Here is a 17,048-nt window from a genome sequence, read left to right on the forward strand (position 1 = left end):
TAAATATAAAATAAAGCCCTCAGGCTTAACAAAAGGATCTGCAGTTGTAGACAAGATCTGTAGTTGCATGTACATTGAAGTGACCAGAAACAAATAGACTATTTTTTTTTTTAAGGAATTGTCACACTAAGAATTGTATTGTCAAAACACGGAAAATAAAGCGTGGCCTGTAAAGCTTAAAATTGTTCAACCCTTAGAGCACAAACAGGAAGTAGGACAAAAATGTTGTGTATCACCCACCTGACAGCTTATCTGAGGATTCACATCTTTCAACGGCTCTGGAAAAGTCTTAGGTATTATCTCTAAAATATTGCTTCTCTTCCAACATCTTTATTTCCTCTTCTAGGGACAGTGATTAGCTAATTTTACATCTTCTCATTCTATCTTCCATGTCCTATAATATCTGTCGGCACTTTCTATATTTAAATCTCTCCGTGCCTCATGTTAGTTAGTCACAGCTACTTAGTGTGTGTCTAACCTGCTAGGAGTTTTTGTTTTTAGAACTTAGAAACATTTATTTTTTCATGTGTGAGTATGTTTGTGTAAAATACATCTATATAGTTTCCAAATTTCATAGGCCATTATCTAATCTTTTGTTCCTTGCTCATTTTTTGTGATTCTTTTTTATTTCATATGTATTTCCTACGTAATGATTTTATATTTCATATCTAGTAACTTCAGTATCTATCTAAAGTTTGCTTTTTTTAATTTTAATTTTCAGAAAACAGTAATGAAATGGTTATTTGCTTTCAGGGCTATCCTTCCTTTTGCTTTTGCTTATTGCCTTAGTGTTCCTGTTCTTATTTCGGTGTACTGCTTTTCATTTTATTTTTTTAACCAAATTTGCTTTTATTTTTATTCTGGAGGTCAGCTAGAGAAGTTCCTAATACATTAAGCTCTGCCTGCAATTTATGTAGTATATACTTTCATTTTAGTGGGATGACTGTTCAGAATACCCAGTTCACGTTACTGCCACCAACAGTGAATTGTTTTCTGCCTAATCATATTATAAACCACATAAATGCATTTCATCTAAATTACTACATGTGATTAACTTTAAAATTCAGTTAGCATACATGCAGGGAGCATCTACTGCATGCCATGAACTCTGTTCAATACTGCCTCAGTATTTTAATGATTAAAGTTCTCATGGGGTGGCAAATATGAAATCAATCAATTAGTGAAGTGCATTATGAAATAACAAGATAAATACCCTGCAGTGTTAAAATGGTGATGACTATAATATTTTCTGTTGGTTGCAACCAAAAATTCTTGATTGATATGTGAGGTTTAAAGAAGGCAAAGTGGTAATACAGGGAAATGAGAATTTATATGTGCCTGTAGGGGTCAAGAAAGGCTTCACAGGAGCAATGCAGACTGAAGAAAAGTCGAGAAAATAAATATAATTTAAAGTCATGCAAGGTCAAGTGGACATATAGGTTTCAGAGGAGAGAGAAATCATATATTAAAACATTTCCATTTTTTTATGTCATCATTGGGGATTTGGTAAAGAATTTCAGTTTCCAGTAAATGCCAATAGTGCTATATAATAATGGGAAACAAAAAGAGAGTTAATGAGATCAATAAAGAGTGATTTGAGATGACCTCAAAAGTAGATGATGAACTTGTAAGTAGCAGAATTGGGATGAAGATGAGGGAACAGAGTTTTAATAATTGATTAAATATTGAAAATGGATGGCATCTAGGATAGTTTCTGGTTTGGGCAAATGATTAAGGAGAATGTTATTAATCAATATTAGAAATATGGGAGAATGAGAAGAAGACTCTTGAAGGTGTTCAATTTTGGATTGAGTTGGAAATGATCATGAACATTCAGAAAATGATGTTTAGTGTTAAGTATATAAAAATACAATCTAGCATTAAGCGAGATAAAATTGATGTGAATTATTGACTTTAAGTTTTTGCATGGGTTTTCTTTGGAGAGGATATAAAATACAAAGAAGGGATGAAGCAGAGTGTTGAGCAAGCCAGTACTTATAGGATAGACAGACAGTAGGAGAGTAGCCTACAGAGGAAAATTGCAATGATATCTTTTGTTTTCCTATCCTTAATACATTCTTTATTTTGTATTTGTATAATTTTAAAACGACCAAACTAATTTTATTTTATTTTAAAGATTTTATTTTATTTATTTGAGGGAGAGAGTGAGAGAGATAGAGCACAAGCCAAGAAGAGAGGCAGAGGGAGAGGCAGACTCCCCACTGAGCAGGGAGCACAATGCTGGGCTTAATCCCAGGACCCTGGGATCATGACCTGAGCTGAAGGCAGACACTTAACCGACTGAGCCACCCCAGTGCCCCGAAAAATACCAGACTAATTTTAGATATGTGTTTGTAGCCAAAATATGAATCTTTCCTCAAGCTGCCAAATTGTTTACTCACTTTTATAGAATTGGTATGTTGATGATGTTTTATCATGCCATTTTAAGAAATTGTTTTATTGTGATGAAAAATTAACCTAGTAAGTAGTCTTCCTAACATTAAAGCAAAGCTTATACTATGCCTCTGGGTTTTGAAGAGATAAGAATTTCTTAATGTTCTCAGTTCTGTTTGTCATCCTGCTTATCAGTACTATTCCTCCCCTGTCGCCCATCATAAGGGTGCTCATATTGTAATGCCTTATATTGGTGAATACTGTTATGTTTGTAGTGCTTATATTTGATAAAAATCCTGTTGTATTTTCTTTTTCTCTCCTTTTTAGAACATGCTTTAGACAGTAATTTTCTTTGTTCCCCAATTCTAAAACCACCTAATTTCCTGTCTCTTAGCAACGGACTAGAGAGGCTACCAGATGTATTTATTTATGTGCTTGATTTCTGAAGAGAAGTACACATACTATATATCATTCAAGGAGTGCCTAAAAGCACTTTCTCTAGTCAACAAGATTGTTTCAATGGCTAACTAAAAAGATTTAATGCATTTTGCTTGGCTTATTTTTTAAGAGATTCCAAAATATTTAATCATACTTGTTACAAAAATAGGTTGAGGGTTGAAACCACTCTCCCCACCAAAATTTTAAAATGAACTCAGAGTAATAAAGAAGAATGACTAAGTGGGACTTAATTTAACTGGAGTGCTGGCTGAATGCCAAATTTAAGACAAACGTGAATAAGCTTCCTTTAAAAGGAACAGTTCCTGATCAGTAAGTTCACCTCTAAGAATCTGTGAGAATACTTGCAAATCCAATAACTCTCCTGATCCCTTTTGGGAAAAGATAAACTTTAATTCACTTTAAGTTGAACATTTACTAATTAAAATATCCAGAGTTATAACTATAAACTGTGACCCTGATTTAACAATAACTGCTATTTTACCCTCAAGATCAGGACTGCTTTAGTTTGGAAGACGTAATGGGAACAGAGCAGGGGGCTGTGAGTTTGCTGGTGTATTAGCTTCCTGTAGTCACCCTCACAGATTGCAAGTTTAATGGCTTAAAACTATACGAATTTATTCGTATATAGTCTTGAGGACTGAGCCTCATGGGGCCCAAATCAAAAGTATCTGCAGAGCTGGTTCCTTCAGAAGGTTCTGAGGGCAGCATCTATTGCCCTGCAGTTTCCTGCTTTTACTGGGTGCCTTCACTCCTTGGCTTGAGCCCTTTCCTCCGCCTTCAAGTTGTACCTCTCCAGTCTCTGCACCTGTCATTGCTTTGCTCTCTTCTCTGATTCTGACTCTTCACGGGTCCCTCTGATAAGGGCCCTTACAATTACTTTGGACCTATCTGGATAATCCAGGATGATCTACCGTTCGCAGGATCTTTAATTCAGTCACATCTGCAAAATCTCTTTTGCTGTAAAAGATGACATTCACAGGTTCCAAGGATTAAGACATAGACATATTTGGAGGGCCAGTTTTCAGGCTACCACAGGTGATTTGTTCTCTTTTTGCCTGCTTTGAATTTCTCTCCTCTCAAGGAATTTTTCCTCACAAAATCCTCTTTTTTGTGTGTGTGTATGTTCCTTTTTATATGTTTGATGTCATGGAGGGGTCATAGACTTGTGAAACTGGATTTTCTAATCTTTGAAAAAACTGCATATGGTTATTTAGCACTACATTTTGAATTTTCACATGTTTTATTTTGGGGCCTAATTACCATTTAAATTTTAACATTTGTTACAGGTGAAAGCCTGGAGAAAGAACATTTCAGATACAGAGATGAGCATGTTCAAAAATTCTGTGGGATGTGTAAGCTTGACAATGTTCAGGCAGAGAAAGGAATTTGGGAGGGCTAGAATTAAGAGTTGCCAGACAAAATAGAAGACACTCAGTTAAAATTGAATTTTAAATAAAAAGATAAATAACTTTTTTTTGGTAGAACTATATCCCAACTATCACATGGCACATACTTCTACTTTAAAGAGAGGGTTTTTTAAAATCTGAAATTTAAATTTAACTGCATGTTTTCTTTTTTCCTTCATTTTTTGGTTAAATCTGGCAACCTAGGACAAGCTCATGATGAATAAGGGTGTGTGTGGTTGATGAAATTAGAGAAATCAGAGTTATATCATGCAGGGGCTACAAGGCCAATGTAAAATGTTTGCATATTTTCTACATTCAGTTCAAAGCCACTGGAATATTTAAAGCTTTCAAATGATAGATACAATCTTACTTACATTCCTGGATAATTACACTGGCGTCATTGTGGAGGAAAAGTCATGAAAGTCCATTCTTGAAATCGTGGAGACAGTATAAGTAGCTGTTTGATCAGTCTTGGTGAGAGATAATGGTGACTTGAATTTGGGAGGCAATGAAAGTGAAGCAAAGTCTCATTCACTTGGGGTACACGTCCTCCAGCTCAGTGGGGAGCTTATCGGGAGTGCGTGGGAAGATACCCGAATAATGTAGATTCAGACAGGATGCACAGAAGATTGGAAAAAGCTTCCCAAACCTCCAACCTGAGTATGTTAAGTGGTGGACAGGAACTTCTTCTATAAAAAGTGACCCTGGGGAAGTGATTAAATTTCTCTCTAATAAGGAATAACAATATGAAAGAAATAAATTTCCATGTCTGTTTCATTTCATGATATATGGAGGAATTACAAGAGTGTTAGCATGCTTCTTTAAGAAGATTCTATTTTTTAGTCTATTATAAAGATGCCTGGGGACATATTGTATTTTACTAGTTCAGAAGCAGATCTCTAGAAATCAACTATTTAAACTTTAGCACCGTTTTTGAAGAGAAATGCAATGTTTGTCTACTTTTTATTAGATTTTGTATCATTAAATAGATTTTATCAGCAAATGTATCAGCCACTGTATTCTCGTTATTTTTTCCTTCTAAATTAGTTGAACATAAAGCTCTAAGTATGAACTTCACAAAACTTAATGTTGAGTAAATACATTTTATAAACAGAATAATGTATCCTTCACTATGATAAATATTTGAAAAAAATCATTAGTAAGACAAACTAAGCACACAAGATAGTTTCATTGCCACTCTATAAACACTATGAATTATTTTTAAAAATTGTATATATTATTCACTATATAATTATGTCATTTTGAAAAACTGTTACCAGAATCAGGTAATAAGATAATTTTGCATATGCCCAAAACAAATGAAGAATTAAAAAAGCCCTAATGCTTAGAATATTTGTCTTTTCTCTCAAAATTTTAACTGAAAATTTTGTCTTTATTTCCTCAAGAAATTGAGGTTACCTGGAACTAGTAAATATGTTAATATGTTGGTTTTTATTACTAACTTATTACAAAAACATATATATCAAATGTTTGGAATTATTTCATTAGGAGTGATTCTCCAGTGGGAGTTACCTGGTTAACATGAATATGTTTAAAGGTCATGATTGTTTTCCAGACGAATTGTGCAATTTAAACTACTACTAGCAATGTATCAAGGTATCTGTTATATCAGCATTGTCTTTTTTCAGTTAAACCATGTTAACAAAAAATAATATTTGTGAATTCAGTGATAAAATAAGAGTTCAATAATTTTTCATGTATGTTCTTCATAATAAATGATCATGTAGCATGAATTTCCTATTTGCCCTTCAATTTTATTTTGAACAAAATTACTTTTGGTGGCCTTGTCTTGACCTATACATTTCAATTGTTTGTGGTCAAATTGTTTGGTCTTCTTTCATCAAAGCATCCATAGTTTTTATGGTTTAAAAATATTTTCCTAATTCAAAATTTACATTAAAAAACTTTCCTAATGATTTGATTTTTAATATGAACTCACACCTCGTAAGACTTGTGAGATTTATGTCTTTTTATACAGGACATTTATATGTAATTTTATTTTCAAATAATTTATAACCATATATGTCATTGTTCAGACTAATATTAAAAGTATATTTTAGGGGCACCTGGGTGGCTCAGTTGTTAAGCGTCTGCCTTCGACTCAGGTCACGATCCCAGGTCCTGGGATTAAGCCCCGCATCAGGCTCCCTGCTTTGCAGGAAGCCTGCTTCTCCCTCTCCCACTCCCACTGCTTGTGTCCCTTCTCTCGCTGTGTCTCTCTCTGTCAAATAAATAAAATCTTTAAAATATATATATGTATATATATATATTTTATTATCAATAATGGGGTTTCACAATTATTTCAATATAAAACAGACTACAGATATATCAGATTCCCTAATATAATGCCTGCTTATTTACATCTCATTAATGCCACCTCATCAGTTAATAAGATTATTAAAATCTGATGTCTGAAATTTTAAAAAAATATAGCACCTTTATTATTTAGTTATTTATGTTTTATGTTTTATTTATGTTTTGTATGTTATGTAACCCAGGATTTCTCTGGGATTTATCTAATAATTCAGCTGAGAAAGGTTTGTGTTGCCACACACATCAAATTTCCTTTAAGTCTTTATAAAGCTTTAACTATGTCTCTGTGACCACAAAAGGCTTTCTTTCCTCTCTGATCCTATTTTGACATCTGTCAGTTACACCAAATGTCCAGATTAGTTTTGCTTGCAACTATGGTCTATAAAATGATTGACCCATTTGCTGAGAATCTACTTTATGTCCTCTCATACTGTATCTCTCACAACAGGGTAGGTATAATTATCCATATTTTACAGATGACAAAACTGTGATTAAAGAAGATTAAGAAATTCAGCTAGTATGGTACTAGAATCTCCATCTAGATCTTTTTACCATGTAAATTTGACTACCTGCTCACTAGATCCTGTGATTTCATTATATGAAGTGCATTTAGTATAAAAAGAGCCATCAAACTGTTGACTCTGGGATATAAAAGAAATCGCGGTCCACGCTTACCAAACCTTAAGATTTTCAAAACTTCCTAATAATATGATTTAAAAATGTTCCTTCAGCCTCCTTAGATTTATTGATCTTTTTCATAAATCATATTATTATAAAAGAATTTCTCCATCTTAAGGATTCAACTGACATTATAGAGGGTTGGTGAGGAAGTGGATTTAGCCTTCTGAGAATTGTTAATGACATATCAACCAACAATTCCTCCATGTCCAGCAATACTATCAATAAACAGGATGATTTATTAAGAAGTAAGAATTCAACAGAAAATAAAAATCAATGCTCTGTCTCTTTATGGAATCAACATTTATTTTATCTTATTGGTTAAAATAAAGTACTAAGACACACCAATCGATTTGGATATATATTACTTAAGTCTACTCTAGGTAATTAATATCATTGATTTCTTGAGCATAAAATATATACGTCAAATAAAAGTGCTTTTTTTAGTAAATATCAAAAGTGCAGATAAAAAATAAGGAGACTTTAAAAATCTACTGATAACAGATAGGCATATAGAGTTAATGGACTGTGGTCCCTACAATCCATCAATTGTCACATAGCTGCTGTCTAGTGATAAAATCAATGCAAGTGCTTTCAAATACCCAGCACTGCTTCATTGAGAACTTTAACCTCAATATGTCATCACCCAGGTATTTAAACATCAGGAAAGATGTAGAAAAGCTTCAAATGGTTTTGAACTTGTAAAGCCTGACAAAAGATTTGTATATTTTACAGATTTGTTTTCTTCTAGCTCAGTACACATTTCAGAATATATCAATCCATCAACCATTCTTCTTCGAATGGTTGTGAATAAATTGTAGCCAGGAATTTTACTACACCTTACATTGACTAGTTAAATGTATGTCCTGACTTAAAAGAAGATAGGGAAAATGTATAACTCCCAGAGTACATAGATACGCTTCCTAATCCAGTATCTATTGTTAAGATATATGATTTTGAGTTTTAAAATTAAAGTCATCTTAAAACATTTGCCTTTAAATAATGCGATTTTCTGCATCAACACTCCCCAAAAGCAGTGATCTAAAAGTTATAGATGGGCTTAGAATGAATTTAAATTGAAATCCGATTTATATAGTGTGGAGAAATTTTAGTTCTACAATAATCTCTTTTGGTGCAGTGTGCTAGGGAGAGGATTATTGTATAAACCTCACACGTGATTTTTAGAATAGCAAAGGTAACTGCTATGCGGAGAAATTGTTATTCCTCTGATCATTACATTGGAGGGAGGTTGATTTATTTCCATGCCCTTGGGGTTAAGATATTATTTCATCAGGATTCATGGCTAGAACTAGGGAATTCTTTTGTAGTTAATTAAAAGTTGATTCAAAATCAGAAGAATGTAGATGCACAGAATACATGAGTAACACAACCCATGGTTAAGAAAATGGCATCAGTTATTTTTCAGAACCTTGTAATTTTTTTATGTGCTTTCACCTGTTATCTTAATCATCTCACAATATTAATACATGTACTGTTGGTGAGTTTGGGAGCATTGTGAAGGGCTATACTTGACAAATTCAGTCAGTTTCCCCATTTAGATGACTTAACCTCTTGAACACATTTTGTTTAATTCTTACAGTTTAATAACCTGAATGAACAAGTGGTATAATTTCTATTTCATAGAGAAAACAAAGGATTGACTAGAACATTGATTGGGCTAAAGGAGCACAACTAGATACTAAGCAAAAGGATTACGCAGAATCAACAATCTTGATTCTTGGTGCTGTTTTTATTTTTTTAAGGTTTATTTATTTATTTTTGGAGAGAGAGAGATAGAGAAAGCACAATGTGGGGAGGGGCAGAGGGAGAAGGAGAGAATCTTCATGCTGACTCTACACTGAGCACGGAACCTGACACGGGGCATGATCGCAGGTCCCTGAGATCAGGACCTGAGCCCATATCAGGAGTTAGTCACTTAACTGACTGAGCCACCCAGGCACCCCACTGCTTTTATTCTTCTAATTACATTGTCTACCAATAAAAGGCTGACTGGAAACTTCTGACTGCTTTTCAGAAGACACTTTTTGTCTCTATGTGTAATAAACAATACAGGTGAAATCATCTACACTTGGAAGCATATCAATGTATACATGTACATAAGTTCCTGTAAGATAATGTAATTGGTCTGATGATTGGACAGCATGCTCACCCTAGACTATTAGAATTTGTAGAAGTATTCAGGAATTAGAGTCAGGATTAAAAAAAGAAAAATTAAAAAATTGGTAATATGTATTAGTTTTATAGGTCTCTTCAAAAGCTTTATGTTTAGAACATTTTTGTTATAAAGAAAAGAGATGTAAGACTTTTGTTTTGTTTTGTTTTTAATTAGTTTACTTTTTAAGTTTTAGGTTAAATTCCAGTTAGTTAACATACAGTGTAATATTAGTTTCCATTGTACAATATAGTGATTCAACACTTCCATACAACACCCGGTACTCATCACAGCAAGTACACTCCTTAATCCCCATCACCTATTCAACCGTTCCCCTCCCCTCTGGTAACCATCAGTTTATTCTCTATAGTTAACAGTCTGTTTCTTGGTTTGTCTCTCTCTCCTTTTTTTCCCTTTGTTGTTTTTCTTTGTTTCTTAAATTCCACATATGAGTGAAATAATATGGTATTTGTCTTTCTCTGACTAACTTATTTCACTTAACATAATAATCTGTAGCTCCATCCATGTCTTTGAAAATGGCAAGCTTTCATTCTTTTTTATGGCTGAGTAAAATTCCATTGTATATATACACTATTTTTTCTTTATCCATTCATCAGTCTGTGGACATTTGGGCTCTTTCCATAATTTGGCTGTTATAGATGATGCTGCCATAAACATCAGGTTGCATGTATCCCTTTGAATTCGTATTTTTGTATTCTTTGGGTAAATACCTAGTAGTGCAATTGCTGGATCATAGGATCATAGGAACCTCCATACTGTTTTCCAGAGTGGCTGCACTAGTTTGCATTTCCACCAACAGTGCGAAAGGGTTCCCCTTTCTCCGCATCCTGGCCAACACCTGTTGTTTCTTGTGTTGTTGACTTTAGCTTACTGATTGTATTCTCCTCTAGAATTTTGATAGTTTCCTGTCTCACATTTATGTCTTTCATCATTTTGAATTTATTTTTGTGTATGGTGTAAGAAAGTGGTTCAGTTTCATTCTTGGATATGTTGCTGTCTAGTTTTCCCAACACGATTTGTTGAAGAAACTCCTTTTTTTCCATTGGATATTCTTTTCTGCTTTGTTGAAGATTAATTGATCATATAGCTGTGGGTTCATCTCTGGGTTTTCTATTCTGTTCTATTGATCTGTGTGTCTTTTTATGCCAGTAATATACTTTCATGATCACTATAGCTTTGTAATATAACTTGCAGTCTGGAATTGTGATGCCTCCAGCTTTGCTTTTCTTTTTCAAGGTTGCTTTGGCTACTTGGGGTCTTTTGTGTTTCCATACAGATTTTAGGATTGTTGATTCTAGCTTTGTGAAAAATGCTATTGAAGTTATGATAGGGATTGCATTAAATATGTAGAATGCTTTGGGTAATAGAGACATTTTAACAATATTCTTCCAATCCATGAGCATGGAATGTTTTTCCATTTCTTTATGTTGTCTTCAATTTTTTCCATCATCAGTCTCTTATAGTTTCCAGAGTAGAGGCCTTTTACCTCTTTGGTCAGGATTATTCCTAAGTAGCTTACTGTTTTTAGTGAAATTGTAAATGAAATTGATTCTTTAATTTCTTTTTTTGTTGCTTCATTATTAGTGTGTAGAATGCAATAGATTTCTGTATATTGATTTTGTATTCTACGACATTACTAAATTCTCATATCAGTTCTGGCAAATTTTTGGTGGAGTCTTTTGGGTTTTCTACGTAGAGTATCATGTCATCTGTGAATGGTGAAAGTTTGACTTCTTCCTTGCCGATTTGGATGCCTTTTATTTCTTTTTCTTGTCTATTTGCTAAGTCTAGGACTTCCAGTACTATGTGAAATAACAATGGTGAGAGTGGATATCCCTGTCTTATTCCTGACCGTAGAGGAAAAGCTCTCAATTTTTCCCCATTGAGGATGAGATTAATTGTGGGTTTCTTGTATATGGACTTTATTATGGTGAGGTATTTTCCCTCTACACAAAGTCTAAAGCCAACAGAAGGAAGGAAATAATAAATATTCAAGCAGAAATATATGATATAGAAACTGAAAAAAAAAACAACAACGGTAGAACAAATCAATGAAACCAGGAGCTGGTACTTTGAAAAAATTAATAAAATTGATAAACCTTGAGCCAGACTTACAAAAAGAAAAGGAAAAGGACCCAAATAAGTAAAATCACAAATGAGAGAGGAGAAATATAATCATAAGCGAATATTATGAAAAAACTACATGCCAACAAAAAAGACAACCTAGTGGAAATGAATAAATTCCTAGAAGCATATAAACTACCAAAACTGAAACAAGAAGAGATAGAAAACTTGAAGAGACCAATAACGAGCTAAGAAATTGAATCTGTAATCAGAAATCTCCCAACAAACAAAAGTCCAGGGGCAGATGGTGTCACAGGCAAATTCTATCGAACATTTCAAGAAAAGATAATACCTATTCTTCTCAAATTATTCCAAAAAAAGAAAAGGAAGGAAAACTTCCATATTCATTCTATGAGGCCAGCATTATCTTGATACCAAAACCAGATAAAGATTCCAATAAAAAAGAGAAGTACACGCCAGTATCCCTGATGAACATGGATACAGAAATTCTCAATAAAATACTAGCAAACTGAATCCAACAATACATTAACAGAATCATTCACCACAATCAAGTGGGATTTATTCCTGTGTTGCAAGGGTGATTCAGTATTCACAAATCCATCAACATGATACACCACATTAATAAAAGAAAGGATAAGAACCATATGATCATTTCAATAGATGCAGAAAAATCATTTGACAAAGTATAACATCCATTCACGACAAAAACCCTCAACAAAGTAAGACTGTCTTGAATGTTAAAAGGAAAATAACTTAGAATCTGTGAATCAACTTTATTTTCAAAGACTTCTAATTATATTAAGATTACCTTCTCAGTAGTACTGGCATAATTACACTATCAAAGAAGAAGAAATTGGAGAAAATATAACAAAAAAAACTGAAAAGCTTTTAGATGACACCTAATATATCATATCATTTCATACACATAAAAAAAAACATGGGAAATCAAAAAATTTATTATATGTTTTCAGTATTTAGAAAATTTATACTTTTTGTCTTCATATGTAGTGTCTTTAAAAAGTAAATTGTTTCTCAATAACTTAATTTATATCAGAAAATATTTAACACATTTTACAATTACTTGTAAATGTTATCAAAGCATCATTTTGATTGTTACTCTCCTTCCTTTTCCAATGTAACTAAAAATACAATGGCAATTTTTAGTGGTATTCCCGCTTTAAAAGTTTAAATAAAATGGTATATAAATTTGTTTTGGAATAAAATCTGCAACATACCCAAATTAAGTAAAATTTTAATAAACACATCTTTGGATGAGTTGTCTTGATTTTATTTAATTTCAGATTTAAATTCTTCTGTAATTTTCTGACAATAGTGATTATGTAAATGTGAGTGATATTATACTTAAAACTTGCAAATCTTACACTGACTCTTAAAACATTGGCCCCAGAGTAATCCATATCACATCCTACTAACAGTTCCTTAGCCATACAAGTCAGAGTTCATATTAGACTTCCAGTTCCCAGTCCAAATGTAGGGTTTGGAAGTTGTCACTCCCATCCTCATAACAAGAAAAAAGCTGAAGAAACATACATCACCACCTCTCTTAGATCCAGCAGAGAATTAAGGTCACAGGGCATATCAGTGTGCTGAAAGATTGGAAAGAAAAGCAGGTGCAGAGCTTATAGTTTATCAGAAACAGAGGTAGCCACTAGATCCAGCGTCAGTAGTAATAAAGGGTATAGTTGACTAATTGCTCGAGACTAGTGTGGACTGGCTTGAGGTATAAAAACTTGAGGGAGATCAGTCCTAAGTGTCTCCTGCATTTTTGTAGTTTTCCCTCCAGGTGCCCTACCAGGTTCTCACTCTGAAGATCTGAGACTGCCCCCCCACTCCAGCCCACCGCGCTTCCAACAGGAGTACGGGTAAAGTAACCATTTTGGAATATGCTCAGGGAATTCTGTTCTCTTTAACAAAGGCTTGCCCATAATGGAAACTCTTTTACCTATGTGAAGGAAAAGAATTCCCCGTCTCGACCAGCCCACCCAGCACCCCCAGTCTTCCTGTGTCACCTAAGGAGGAAAAAAAAAAAGAAAGAAAGAAAAAGACTGAGAAGCACTCGTGAAGATCACAGCTCAGGGACCCAGGCTTACTAAAAGACTTACCCCTAACTCGATCTTACTGCTAGAGAACATTTCCCCCGCCCCCACATCTAACTGCTACATCAACAGGCTTATATATGATAACTGGGAATTAAAACTGAAAAGAACAGCAAGACTCAGACCCTATTCAAAAAGGACTCTCAAGGAAAATCCAAGACAACAGAAGACACAAAAGCTGCCAAAGAAATTTTAGTCTCTGACATCTGCAGCTAGGGCAGATATTAAACACAGCATAAATCCTAGCCAAATAAACATAAAACCAAACACAGAGAGCCTTCAGCCTTTAAACATAAAACCAAACACCAAGATTTACCACAGTTCCTAAAGTTAATACTGTTGATTTTCAAAATTTGTCCTAAGAATACACTTATATAGTGAATACATTATGTCATTAAGCGTTATGCCAAGTATATGTGTGTGTGTTATTTAAACAAGTAAATTATTAAATTGAATGTGTGGACTTTGCCTTGCTGCAAAGGGCTACTGGGCAGGCTCTCCAGCTAGTACCTTGGGCACTTTGCTGGCTCCAAGGCCCTCAGCCTCTGCTCATCTCACTGTAGGCCATGACAACATGAACAGTAAATAAGGATCAGGAGGTTCAGAAAAAGGAAGCATGAGAATTCCCCATATAATCAGGAAGAGAAGGGAAGGATGTTAATTCATCTTCACCTGTGATGTGGCCTTCAGATCACTTCAGCAGGAACTTGATGCAAAACATGACAAATATGAGAGACTTAAGATATAAACTGCTGAAAGTAAAAGGACATTTTTTTTTTCCTCCACGAGATTACAAGTGCTCCTGATATGGAAGATATATTGACTGAATCAGAAATTAAAACAGATGGTAGGAAACAAAAGATATCTAAGTAGCCCAGCAGCTCTCAGGAGAGGACATGCATCAGTTGCATAGAGCCATTACTACAGGCCTGAAGTAATATGTGAAGGCTGTTTCTTTTCAACATTTCATCAAAACATGATCACTTATCAGTATGGATGAAATTAAATAATTGATATTTACAACAGAAGAATGTAAAAAGAAAACAAGACACCCCCTCCCCCCACTGATGCACAGGAGAAGCAGTTTGGAACTTGGAAACTGAAAATCACACCTGTTGATTACCTTCTGGAAATGGCTATTTTAACTGGGGAGTTGATGCGGATGTGTATTAACAGTGTGGGGGATGGGTACATTGGCACCCCCTTTAAAGTGAGCCAGTTTTTATGTCAGGTTTATGATGGGTTTTCATTCATTGGCAATACTGGACCTTATGAGGTTTCTAAGAAGTTGTATACCTTCAAAACAAAGTTTGGCCAAAGTGGAGAATGCTTGTTATGCCTTAAAGTCAGAGGTTCAGAAATTCTAAAACATAAGCTAGCAGATGTCTTTTCAGTTAAAACAGAAATGATTGATCAAGAAGAGGACATTTCTTAGAATACCATACTCAGTTGTTACTCTCTTGAGAGACCAGTTTGTAAGACTGTTATTTAGTATTTCACTGGACTTTATTGTGGCTTTTACATAGAAATGTTTTCAGTTGTATTTGTTTTAAGATGTATGCAAGCTGTACATAAAATTATTGAAACAAGTCATTTCTTGTATCTTACTCATCGAAATTTGCATAAAAATATTTACATAAATGCCTACTTGAATTTTTGCTGGCTAAACTTCCATCATTTATCTTTGAAATGTGAACATTTTTAGATTGCACTTTCTGCCATACCATTTTAATTTACATTGTGTGAATTTTGGAGTGGTAATATTTAATGGAAGCCATTTATAATTTAAATTGGTGATTTTGTTATATTTAGAAAATATTTCTTAGTTATAGATCTGGACTAGACTTTCATGTTTAAATTTCTTGGTACTATTTTGCCAAGCCTCCAAAAAAGTTTTATTCCATAGAACAAGGATTAAAAATTAAGTTATCTGTATTATGAGGTATTATAGTGAGAATTCATATTATATTCTAGTCATTGTTTATTAGGCCATTTGAATTCATTTGAAATAGCCTTCCAGAAAAATTGTTGGATACCCAGATTTTAGTTTTTACATTTAATTTTTATCCTTTATCACAGAAAGTCTGATAGTGAATTGGAACTAACATTATAATATTTTCACTGGTGTTTGAGTTCAATTATGTACTTGTACATATATCTGAAAAGCTTTTAGTAATGATTATTAGTAGTTCTTTTGTTGTCATTATATTACATTAGGCATGTTTCTTATAAGATGCATCCATAAGAAATTTACATTTAAATAATTATAAAGTTTGAAATTTTTGAAATAATAAGTTAATTCAAACCTTCATAGTTGTCCAGTTGTGTTGTTTGATAGTATAAAAAGTTGCCAAAGAAAATTTGTCATATAGAATTCAGCAATAATACAATTGCCAACACAGTTGGGAATAACAATGGTAGTCTCTAATAATGTTTAGAATTGGAATTTGCCTACTGAAATTAGTTATAGATTATTGCCTGTGATGTGAAGCTGACTTGAGCATGACACTATTGGCTAACAACCAGACATTTCCATTTGGTTTTGTGAGTTTTGAGAATCTAGCTACTGGATTTTATTTTTGGAAAGATTGCTCTGTTTACAAGGACTTGATTCTTTGAAAGTGAAATTTCTGCCCCCCCCCCCCAAATCATGTAAAGGAAAATAAATTGCAGACATGCTTAATAAATTAGATTAGTTGGTTTATTTTGGTGGTAGTAGGTTTTTTTGGTTTCCCTATTTGAAGACATAGTGCTAAAATATAGTCTCATTACATAATTTTGTTTCTTCTACCACTGAAGTTAAATTTAAATGTTAAAAGTAAAATAAATGGATTGATGAATTACAGATGTTTAAAACTGAAGTCTTTATTAAATATTAATTGACAAAAAAAGTAAATTAATAAGTCAAGCAATGAACTGATGGATTATTTAAAAAACTATAAGATTCTGATGACTTTCTAACAAATATACAACTTCCCTTATAGAGTCAGTAGTTTGCAATATTAGTTTGTGATAGTTTTAAGTGATTTACATTCTTCTGAAAATGTCTTGGTTAATGATGGATTACATTTGACCTTACTTTATAGATCTTAAAGAGACATTTTCTTTCTTTTTTCCTTTTCTTTTTTTTTTTTTAGAGAGTAGGGGGAGGGGCAGAGGGAGAAGGAGAGAGAGAAAATCTTAAGCAGGCTCTACGCCCATTGTGGAGCCCAGCTTGGGGCTCGATCTTAAATTCTCACAGGATTCCAGCACTAAATCTCCTGGGCCACCCAGGCGCCCCTTAAAGGGACTTTTTCTTAACCAAAGCAAGTTATTATCCAGAGAATATTGGTCTTTGCTATAAACTAAATGTTTGTGTTGTCCTAGACTCATATGCTGAAA

At 33.7% G+C, this 17,048-nt stretch overlaps 1 pseudogene; it reads left to right on the forward strand.

Annotated features, from left to right (window-relative positions):
- The first annotated feature begins 14,241 nt into the window (after positions 1-14,241).
- Positions 14,242-15,102, forward strand: LOC114210392 (translin-associated protein X pseudogene; annotated as a pseudogene).
- The last annotated feature ends 1,946 nt before the right edge of the window (positions 15,103-17,048 follow it).

Source organism: Eumetopias jubatus, unplaced genomic scaffold, assembly GCF_037043125.1.
Source record: "Eumetopias jubatus isolate StellerSeaLion01/CBP00866 unplaced genomic scaffold, mEumJub1_p1.0 scaffold_12, whole genome shotgun sequence".
Taxonomy (NCBI): Eukaryota; Metazoa; Chordata; class Mammalia; order Carnivora; family Otariidae; genus Eumetopias; species Eumetopias jubatus.